This window comes from Sinohyriopsis cumingii, chromosome 6 (assembly GCF_028554795.1).
Source record: "Sinohyriopsis cumingii isolate HCF-2022 chromosome 6, ASM2855479v2, whole genome shotgun sequence".
In the NCBI taxonomy this organism is placed as follows: Eukaryota; Metazoa; Mollusca; class Bivalvia; order Unionida; family Unionidae; genus Sinohyriopsis; species Sinohyriopsis cumingii.
In genome coordinates, this window is record NC_142966.1 from 10,789,130 (window position 1) to 10,801,691 (window position 12,562).

Below are 12,562 nucleotides of genomic sequence, written 5' to 3' on the forward strand. Positions count from 1 at the left end.
ATGTGCAACTTCTTGCGCTACGACATCCTCTGCTTTGTGTGGCAGATTGATTCTCCATTGAATAGATGAGTACGGTAAAGCAGTCACACTGTACAAGTTATGGAATTCCATAATGAATAGATGAGTACGGTAAAGCCTCACATAGTCACACTGTACAACTTATGGAATTCCATTTCTCCAACAATTCACCTTGTGACTTTATTCACTTTATCTAAAACCTTGACCGGTTCCCGCCAGAGACTAGAAAGCTTGGGAGACAATCTAATCTTTCGCTGAAGAAAGAAAAGATGGTCTTTCTCTCCTGCTTTGAATCTTTCCCATGACAAATAGCTGTCAAGATATCGCCTTTGCCGCTTAATGACCCCTTGATACGTTTTACTTGCTAAAACCTGAGTATCTTTCATTCCTTTTCTCAGCTGCCACTACACTTAGGCATGCGCTTCATACCAGTGCAGATTTCATACATGATAATCCAGAGAGGCAGACGAATCCTCATGTTTGGATTTATGCCAGTTGTCTCATGCTCAACAACGGTATGCCATCAGTACGTAGGGCATGTACTTAAACCAATCTCGCCGGTGTGCGCTTAAATGTCTGCTTTACATTTTTTCGAGAGTGTTATTGAATCTCTCGACCATTGAAAAGGAGTAGTTCTGGTCTTGTGGATATCGAGCAGTTTGCAGACGTCGACAAACAGACGGCTTTCAAATTGTTACCGTTGATAGTGAATTATCTATGGTACGCATAATCGAACGATAATCTCTTCCACTGTGACTCAAACTATTGTCTCAATAGCCATACTCTGTGTTGGAAATGTTTCTGTACACTTCAAATAGTAATCTGAATTGATGAAAATGTACTTGTTTCCATCCTCTGTTTATGGAAGAGGTCATATGATACAGTATCTACAACTATTCGCTCCATGGGTAAGCCTGGAAAAGTACTTTCAACGGGTCGCTTTTACACTTAGTGAGTTGTTTTCAATATGCACAAGTCTCGCGACTCTCTTTCATCCCTCTGTAGACCAGGCCAGCAAGTTTTTCGAACACCCAAATGACTACTAGATTCCCGGTCGTGGCAGCAAATAAGAATGTTCCTTCTCTTTGTATTTGGGATCACGCCTGTAGCTTACATGCCTTGGTGTCCATGTTTTCTCATCTTCTCCAGAAAACTCCAGTTTGATTTGGATCTTCCATTCGTGCCCATAGTGCTTTGACCGCGTATCCAATCCAGATACTTCAGTGAAGCTTGGTATGTCTTCCTTTTCCATCCAACGTTTGATCAAGTCAGTGCTCTTTTCCTGCTTGCGCTATTCTCGTAAGGTCGGTTTAACTTCGTCGCCGGTTCATTCTCTTTCTGACCATCTTGACAAATGACGTTGACAGCCTCTTTGGGAGTGTTCAAACTAGACTCATATCCACACTGCCGAAAATGGCGCCTGCTCATAGCATCAGCATTCTCATACTGTTTCATTGGCCGTCGTTCAATGTCAAATTCCTAGGTGGAGATTGTTTCAATCCATCTGGCTACTTGACCCTCACGATCTTTGATATTAAGTAGCCAGCACAAGCAGCTGTGGTCAGTCCTAATCAAAACGTGTGACCATGAAGGTTGTGCCTGAAATATTTTACAAAATACGCCACAGATAAAGACTCTTTTCTTGTAACACTGTAGCGTCTTTCCTACTTAGTGAGAGAGCGGCCGGCATAGCAAATCATTTTTTCATGTCCTTCAGAGGTTTTCTACAACAAAGAGCCGATTGCGAAATCTCTTACATCCATGTTAAGTATGATAGGGCTTTAAGAAATCAGGGTGAGATATTACGAGATTAGAACGAGAGTATCGCGAAGCTGCTCGAAACACTCATGGAACTGGCGTCCAAACACACTTATTCTCTTTTTCCATTAGCTTGTTTAAAGGCTTTGCCATGACGGCAAAATCTGGTATAAAATGCCCATTCTACCTATACGGAACCAGGAAGGATCGAACATAACTGAGATAGCCTGGAACTGGCCATTCTTTTACGGCGCTAACCGTCTTTGGGTAAGTCTAGACATCATTCGCTGAAACGACATGACCGATAAATGCGACTTGCTTGGAGAATAATTTTGAGGCTTGAGATTCAACCCATTCTGTCTAGCACTTAATCTAAACTAGCCAGCATATCTTCAAAACTCTTTTCTACAACCAAGATGTCATCCAATTATATGAGGCAAATATTCCACTGCAATCCTGCCAGAACCGTTTCCATAAGGGAGCGCTCTACAGATATTATGAACTTTAGGTGTAAGTTGAAGTGCTTTGCATTTCCAACATGCGCAATGGAGATGATGTTAGCATAACTTTATGTTACTTACATTTACTGTAGCTGAAATTTCTATGATATTGTACATTGGAAATGAAAATGGCCAAGCATAGCTAGCAGTTGTTTGATAGCACATCTGAAGTAAGGCCAAGCTGTATACTCTATACTCTAAATTACACCCATCCCCGATACACCAAACTAAAGAGAAATAAAAGTTCTTAAAAAATACATACTATATAACCATTACAGCCATTGAGGAAAACCTGGAAAATTATCTTTCTTTAAAAATCTAACCTGTTGAAAAATATTAACCTGTAGAGCGCCACCTAAGCTGTTCGAAAGTCGCTGGTGTATTGCACGCGACAAATGACATTACAGTGGACTCAAACAGGCCTCTTCGATTAGAGAATGCAGTTTTCGGCCGTGCCAATCAGCTTCATCAACCTTAATCTGCCAATATCAAGAGAAAAGCTTTAGTGTTTTGGCGCCTGCTGATTGATCAAGAGATGCGTCTATTTTCGGAAGAGGATACGCATCGTTCACTGTGATATCATTCAGTTTGCGGTTGTCGACACAGAAACTTACAGTCCAGTCCTTCTTCCTGACAAGGACGACTAATGACAACCATGGTCTTCAAGAGGGTAATACAATGTCCCTGTTGATCACATCATTAACTTGCCCACTCACCTCTTTGTTTGCTTGTACTGGCAGGTGGCCAAATGGCTGTTTGATAGGGTTGGCATCTCCTGTGTTCTTGGGATGTTTCTCTACACGTACAAGGTACTGGATTCAAGATGCAAATACTCCCGAGTTCATACATAGCGATTGTTTTACTTTCTGTGCTTTCTCCGGTGATAGTTCAGTCGTTGACGATCGATAAAGCTAGCTCAGAGAGTCCCATCGCCTGTATTATTGCAGATTGTTTTCTACTATCGGACAGGGGACATGCTCAGTTGGACAAAATTTGCCTACTATTGTTCCTGGATATAGCATTTGCGACTACTTTGATGGATTCATCATCCATAGCCAAACGGGTTGTCCCCTTTGATGGATTCAGCATCCGTAGCCAAACGGTTTGTCCCCTTTGACTGATTCATCATCCGTAGCTCAACGGGTTGTCCCCCTTGATGGATTCATCATCCGTAGCCAAACAGGTTGTCCTCCTTTACTAATGTTGTAGAAAACTATGCTTGGCCTGTCTTCAGAAACGATGTAGATGATCATCAGTCACTCAGACTGGGGAGGTGATTTTCCTTTAGGAACACAACTGAAGCTGTAACACCCCAACGTTCGTTTGAACGAGACGGGCAGTGACTTGTCGCCAATTAAATATGCTGTTGGCAAAATCTATTAGAGCACAGTTGTTTTTTCATAAAATGTCTAAAGTTATGATCCCGGCGATATCAATATTTGCCTCACGCTTTGATGTGGTAAGCGTTACCACCAAAACATAAAGTAAAACTTTTTTTTGTCCTAAAAGCGTCAGCATCGTTCCTCTTGCAGAGACGTTGTCCTGCATATCTTTGAAGAGTGGATACCGGTTTTGGATAAGAATTTGTCAATATAATTTCTCAGATATCAGTGTGACTGTCACTCCAATCAAAAGCTTTGTATCAAGACCTTGGATCCTGACTGTTGCTAACATTCTTGTGTCAGTAGTTACATACTGGATCTCAACCAGCGGTTGTTTTCTTTTCGAACTGGCGGTTTTGGATGAATGTCTGGTCGCCACCATTGGCGCCTGCGCAATATTTGCATACCACAGGCTGGTTCTTGTCTTGTCCTATTTTTGCTACTATCTTTTTCAGTTTGGTCTAATTCTAAACACTTTTTTCTTAATATGTCCCCTCTGGCAACATTTGACTTAAGTAGAGATTTATATGTACCGCTTTGTTGGGAAAATCATGCACGGTGATATGAAAAGGATAAAAGCAATGGCAAACATTTTCATATTCGTTTTGAAAAGGCGCTCTACAGATTCCCACTTTTCATAGGGTTTAAGTTTTTAATCTGACTAATTTAGGCTGACCATCTATATCTAATTTATTGTGAAAAGAACATTTAATTTCCTTTTAGTTTCTTGGTGTAAGTTTGCTGGGTGTAGTTGGTTTATAGAGTATTTAGCTTGGCCTTACTTCAGATGCGCACCTGTCAGAAGGAAATGCAAGCACCGTATGGTCATTTTCATTTCCTGTACTTAAACATTAACATGTAAAAGAACGAGCCAATAACATTGTTTTGCTTTTTATTTAGTTTGTCATTTATTCATTGCACTGTCACTGGCTGGTATTAGTTACTCCGGAACAATTTGGTTTTCCTATTTTAATACAAGCAAAAATTACTGCACATTTTATTAGTTGAGGCTGATTTTTTGAGGACATGAGGGCAGCCATTTTTATCAGATGTGTGCCCAAATCACGCACGATTTCCACAACTACAATATTTTAAGAACTTTCAGGTGCTGAAAGTAAGATGGAGGTTTGCCAACATTCTCTCCATTGTGCATGTTATAAATTCAAACAACTCCACCTTACACCTATCACAAAAAATGATTGTGATTCCATCAGAGAAGATCAACATTTGAGTGTCAGGCGCGAACAAACCCAAATTATGCAAAGGTACACTCCCATATGATGTATATTTGACCGGATGAGATAATATGCGAATTCACGTCGTTGCTATAAACAGTCTGCATACATTTCGTGAAAAAGACTTTTTTGCACAATCATGCCTGGAACTCCTTTCGACTTCTTAATGTTCTTGCCGGATCCCACCGATGGAACTGGAAGTTCGTACCTCGACTGAATACAGTTTGGGGTGGATTCCGAAGCTTTCCTCGATAGGCGTACCCAAGCACTCATCATTGAATTTTCCCACGATTTTCTCGTGCGTGTTGCTAAACAGTGGGTGATCTTTCGAACACTCGCTGTTATCAAATTCTTTTACTTGTAACGTCTCACCCATGTCCGCATGCGTCATCAGTTATGATGTGCTCAACAACGAGGCTTTACCCGCGTACAAATATTAATGTTGTCCCCGCACCGCGATTTGATCATATCATAACAAAACTCGTACATGGGTAGATTAGGCAAGTCAAGCACAGGAGCATCAATGTAAATATGTTGTTTTGTTGTTGTTGGGTTTAACCCCATTTTTCAGCACACGATAGGCTATCCATGGCGGCCAGTATTAATGGTGGAGGAAGAATCCGGGAAAACCCCGGAAAGAACCACCGACCCACGAGAAGCTACTGGCAAGCTTTCTCACATGGCCGAATCCAAGACTCGAACCCACGCAGACAGAGGTGAGACGGCAGTGATCCGTAACGGAGAGCGCTTTAGACCAATGTAAATATGTTTCGTTAGCTTTAATTTCGATTTTTGTTTACTGTGAACGGTAAGGAGTCCTCCATAGAATATTTTCCGGGATTTCAATGCAGAATCACCAAAAAAAAAAAAAAAACCCGCGAAGCTTGTCTTGTTCATTATCACGGACAAGACGGACTAGATCAACTCTTATCCGTTTCGAAGACTCTCTATAGTCTTGCCAAACACGTCATTGCTCATTAGTTTGAAAAAGTCCTTTTCGTACTCATTGGTTACGCAGGTTTGTGATATTTGAATGTACGGACCCATCCATGCGCTCTGGCAGATATAATGTTCTTAGTTCTTAGGTCCTAAACAAGCATGACGCATTATGAAAATGTGCGTCAGAATTTCCAACGATGCCACACTGATACGGGTAGAGCCACTCGCGGGTCAGAGATAGCGCTTCCGGTGCTAGCGGATAATCTTTATGACTTCAGTCAAGCTCATCCAGGTACTCCATTCAACTTTATAAAAGTCCCCGATATAGTTATTACTGTCATATTTTTCTACATCTATGTTCGAGGAAAATCAACCATTTCAAACCCGCCAAAAGGAATGGGGTGCATAGTTCCAATGCCCTAAAGATTTTTTTTTAGATCAAAATACATGATGTAACGTTTGGACGATACGGGATCTTATGCGCCCACACCTGGTTTGTTGGCTTTTGAGTATCGGTGGCTCGCTAATGATATCCCCCCGGATTCCTCATTCAGTAAATAAGTGCTGATCTATGTCTATCAAAAGCTCCAGTTCTACTTTTTTCTTTTATAGTAAAGTATCACAGGCTATTCCCCAGGGACGATATGTGTGTGTGTGTGTGTGTGTGTGTGTGTGTGTGTGTGTGTGTGTATGCATGCATGTATGTATGTACGTACGTGTGTGTGTAGGTAGGCAGGAAGGCATGCATGTACGTACGAACCTATGTACGTACGTACGTACGTACACATGCATGCACAGTGCTAGTATCATTACATGTACTGTAAATAAAAAAATATGTATTTTATGTTTTTATCTTTACATGTAAATATATAGCAAACGCAGCCCGTGAAGCGAGTTTTCATGATACGACAAATATAAATATATTGCTAGTGTGTGCTTTAGAAGAATCGGTACAGAGTTCAGAACGTTTACGGCTGATTTGCCCTCTCGTATACGAATCCGTCCTTATCAAAATAAACATAAATCCCTTGAACTTGTATTGATTAACCACTTCCAGAACATATGCAAAATCGGATATGATTTGATTAAGGCAATGATTACTACTTACTATTTATTTTGATGACGATGAAAGTGGACCATTTCTGAAAAAATCACTTACTTTGAAAATTCTTGTAAACACACAAAAAGAGCTAGGACAAAATGGATTGCTAGCTACTCGTGTACATCGTAGACCAAAACGTAATCTTAAACTTGGCTAGCACTCACGTTTTTCTTCACTAAAATCATCCCAATGTGCACGGAACATCATATTATACTGGGAAAGTGATACAGTCCAAATTGTTTTCGATATTTTAGCAATTTTTATGATGCGTCAATAATTACTGACATGAACATAATGTGCCACATGTAAGTGAAACATTCCAAATAATAATGTAATAATATACAAATATAATTACAAAACGGTGTGTAATTTTCAAATTAAAACCCGACATTTAAACATATGTTTACAATCAAATGTGAAGAGGCTGACAGAATTTCGTGCAAAAATGTAATTTTTCATGTCGAGAGTTCTCTGAACTGCTTGACATCATGTTAAAAATCAATTAATCAGGATCAGGTATGAAAGACAGGTGTTTTCGCATCAGCATGTTGCTGTCAACTTGGCTTTGAGGGAAATATGCATTTGTATTTTAAGGATAATAATAACAAGGAATGGCTCTTTCAAAAGCGTACCTTAAATAGCTCGGGATACTAATGTTTTTGTCGATAATTTCGAAAAATGTTAATGTGTGATCACGCTATTCACAGGGTGGCGTGTTCTTCACGATTGATTTTCCCCATTCTTGTGTAGCACATGTATATTTACCTCATATAAATTCACATTATATTTATTATTGCCAACAACTAAACCAGTATTTGAACGAGAACGCCATTTGTCCCAGTGATTTTTTTTAAAGAGGAACAAATAGTACGTATAAGATCCTAGACAAAAGTGCATGCAGAAGATAAACGACAATTAAACAGTATCAATAAGAAAAATAGTATAAAATAGTATTAACAGATAGAGTATAAAATAGTACATATATATAAGGGTGTAAATTAGTATTCAAGAAGAGAAGGTGGGGTTGGATAGGACACACCCTACGTAAGCCGCCAACCAACATTACCAGACCGGCATTGAAATGGAACCCTCAAGGCAAGCGGATAAGGGGACGACCAAGAAACACCTGGCGACGTGACCTTGAGGCTGACATCACTAAGATGGGTCACACCTGGAGTCAGCTTGAGGGGATGGCACAGGACAGAAGCCTCTGGCGATCTATTGTGAGCGGCCTATACCCCGGGAGGGGTGACGGGCAAAACTAACTAAATTAGTATGTATAAGGTAAAATTGTATAAAATAGTATGTATAAGATAAAAGAGTATAAAAAATATGAGTATAAAGTAGTATGTATAAGATAAAAGATTATAAAATAGTATGTGTAAGATAAACGAGTATAATATCAATAATATAAAAGAGTAGGCATAAACGGATATAAAATAATAGGTATAATATTAAAGAGTATAAAATAGTATGTATGAAAAAAGTATAAAATAGTATGTGTAAGGTAAAGGAGTATACAATAGCATGTATTAGATAAAGGAGTATAAAATAGCATGTATTAGATAAAGGAGTATAATATAGCATGTATAAGATAAAGGAGTATAAAATAGTATGTGTAAGGTAAAGGAGTATACAATAGCATGTATTAGATAAAGGAGCATAAAATAGCATGTATAAGATAAAGGACTATAAAATAGTATGTATAAGATAAAGGAGTATAAAATAGTATTTATAAGATAAAGGAGTCGGAGTATAAAGTAGTATGAATATATAAAGGAGTATAAAATAGTATGTATAACATAAAGGAGTATAAAATAGTATGTATAAGATAAAGGAGAATGAAATAGCATGTATAAGAACCGTTGCACATGCCCTTCTGGGCGCACGCGACGTAAATCCAGTCAGTCAATCAATGTATAAGATAAAATAGTACGTATGAGATAAAGGAGTATAAAATAGTATATATAAGATTAAAGACTATCTATAAGGAAAAAAAGAAAAAAGATCCACAGAAGGTCAGCGGATAGCGAGCCGGAATCATAATTAATGAGTTACGGGTTCGATTCCTGTCTACACCAGCACTAAATAATCTTTCCTGTGCTGATGTTCTGTTAAATACCTTGATATACTTGTCCTTGCATTAAATGTGGGTATTGTCTCCATTTTTTGTCATTTTCTTTTTCAAAAGAGATTATTATTTTCATCTCAGCATTCTGAGACTGCAGACTACATGCAAGGCGTGGACAAAGTGCAAAAAGTAAGATCCTAAACTGGAGATTTGACACTGGAAGTGCTCCACTTAGCATGGGTAAATTTTACCTTTTTTCTTTTTTTCCTTTATTAAAAAAAATAAAAAGCACTAGTTAACACGCTTTTATGAAGAATTTGACATTTTTCAGATTACAATCAGAGTCCAAAATTCCATAGTTAATCGAATGATAGAAATGGCTTACCTAACGGCGACGGTACGGTGTATATTACATGCTAGGTCGACTGTCTGGTACACGGAGATTTGTTCTACTGAGGTTATGAAGATGAATGTTGGTACTAAGGTTCAAAGCTACGTAGAGCGCTGTTCTCACCTTCAGGATGTTTCCTAAAACGCCATTTCTATGATACCAGTATGTCATCTCACTTGAACAAAACAAAAGGAAAAAATAAATATTTGGAACCAAAGTTGTAAGTATCATGTGACTAAGGGAACAAAACGTAAATAATGAAAGTCAGAGGTCACAAAATGGGTTCAGTTCACTACAACTATTCTCATGTCATTTACAACTGTAAGGAATTCTAGGGGATTCCATTTAGAACAGTAAGGATTTACTAGGGGATGTTATTTATAACAGTATGTAATGCTAGGTGATGTCTTTTAAAACAGTAAGGAGTTCTTGGGTATGCAATTTAGAATGTTGATTTCATTCGTCAGAAAATAGCATCAAAGTCTAAACAGAAAATAAAGAATTTAATGACTACAAATTCTTGATTTTAGGGCAGGATTAAAAGCAAACAGGTGTGATTCGGCCGGTTTTGGAAATGAAACTTGTACTAAAAATGTCAGTCAATTCAATCCCCCAAAAATGTAAGATATCATAAACTGACATTGTTTACACATGTGTCAAAAAGCACTGCGTCCGAACTTATAGCTAATGCGCTGAGTTTTATAAAATAAATAAATAAATAAATAAATAAATAAATAAATAAATAAATAAAGTAGAAAATTAATGAAATAACGAAGGAACTAAATTAATGTATTATTACATCAAACAAATGCGATTTTTTGTAGTGGTGATTGCAAAGACTTTACGACTTAATCCAAGTGCTGCTGGGAATGATTTTACTATGTAATTAATGCAGTTTAAACCAGAGTGGCATGAAAATACAATAGGATTCTTTGTGTGGATCCCAGTAGCAACCAGAATGCTGGGGCTGTGCCACCAAGTGTTGAATTCAGTGATATAATGAGATTCAAATTAAATGTTAGACATGTAGCTGGGAATCTTGAAGCTAACGGTTTTATATTAAAAATTACTTGTTTGGGATCCTGAATTCAAACTGGAATTCTTTCCCTGGTAGTCCATAAGGCAGTGAGCTACCGTCTAATTGTTGAAATTGTCCCACACTACAAATACGTTGATAGTTTGCCCTGTTACAGTACGAGTCAATATAAAATAAAGAGAATGGAAGATTGACTGGAATATCTGACAAGGGGTGGGGGTGGGGTGAAATCCATAGTATTTAGGTTCGTATCGGGATGTGCATCGTAGGGTCATACAAAAGTACCCATTACGGTATTATACTAAAATAAAATAACTTCTTTTACGCATCGTTTAACAGAGATCCATTAACCTTATATGGTTATAGCTCAAACACACGCTTCGATATAATAAATCTAAGACTCCTAATTAGCATAGGAAGAACCAGCTTCACCCCCACCCCCAATAATGCGAAAGGGCCGGAATCTTTCATTGAGTAAAGTTTCTTTACAGTCAGATGGTTGAAAGATGCCCGGAAACATGTACAATGTAGAGACTTCAGCGGACTTCGCACCTTCGGGTTCTGTACCACAGACCCATCGTCCTAAGCGATATCAAAATATATTTCTGGATTCACCCTTAATCGAGGACTTATTAATTCAGTGAGAATGAGATTTAAGAAATGAACCCAAGATATCTCAGTGCGTATAAGCATACTCCAAAACATGCACCCATTCGAATGTCACGTTCCTAAATACCCCCTCCCCCAAACAATAAAATTGAATATACGGTATAACGGCACCAGTTGTACAACCCCCAGGTGGGCGGAGCTTAATGTGTAGGGTATTCAGAAATAAAAAAAAACAACACTGGCTGTGATTGGTGCATTATATAAGAGTTGTACTTTCTGTTAGGCTTAAAAAAGTTGAGCCTCTTGGCAACATGTGAGATTATGTTAATTCATATTTAGATCATATTTTGTAGTTTTTATGATTTTTTTTTAAAAAATGCGGTATACATGGCTGAAACTGTGTCTGTTGTGACTAGATAACTCTTACCCCTGTCTAATTTCAGCAGAGTTACATCTCTTAAATGCATTGGAGTACCTGGTTTTGTCCTTGTCAAATTGACAGTCTAACATTGTTCTCTATGACAGTGTGTGACATGCATGCTGAGGTAGGATAAAAAGTATATTTATTCCACAAAACATTAGCATTGAGGTCTATGGAAAAACAATTTTGACCGTGATACCATACACCAACGGGAGGGCGGTGACGTTTTCGGTGTCTTTGAAGGGAGGCAACTGTTGAAAGTATAAACATTCATTATGCATGGGGAATAACTCAATTTTCACATTCAGGTCGAAAAAAACCCCTTACATTTACATAAATAATAATAATAATAATAATAATAATAATGAGGACTTTGTATAGCGCCTAATCTTTAGAAGCTCTAAGCGCTTTACAATATTAGACAATACCTATAAGATAAAAAACATATAATAATATTATTACAAAAACAAATACCATGAAATTAGAAAAACATTAAAAAATAAAAAACATGCTGAGAATATTTCAGGTAGGAAACATTATTAGGTCTTTAAGTTTGTTCTTGCAGTCGAAATAAGTGAGCTTTGAGAGCCCTCTTGAATGTGGTCACTGTGTCGTTGTGTCTAAGTTCAGTGGGCAATTCATTCCACGTTGCTGGGCCCTGGTATGCAAAAGAACGCTGTTCGTTTTCATAGTGGGAATTATGAGTATACGATTGTCAGAAGAGGAGCGTAAGTTTCTTGCCGGTGTGTACACAAGGGTGAGATCGGATAGGTATGTTGGACTAGAGTCCGACAGTGAAACGTAGCACAGAGAACAAATTTTGTGTTTGATTCTGGATCGAATGGATAGCCAGTGTAGGGTACAGAGCAGCAGGGAGGTGTGCTCTGATCGTGGTACTCAAAGTATGATCTGAGCAGCTGTGTTTTGAACTTTTTGAAGTTTCTGGAGTAGATATTGAGATGAACCAGACAGGATTGAGTTACAAAAGTCCATTCTTGAAAGTACTAATGAACACACAAGTGTTTTAGTGGTATCAACTGAAAGATATTTGCGAATTGAGCAGATGCGTCTCAGCTCAAGATATGCAGCCTTGCATATGT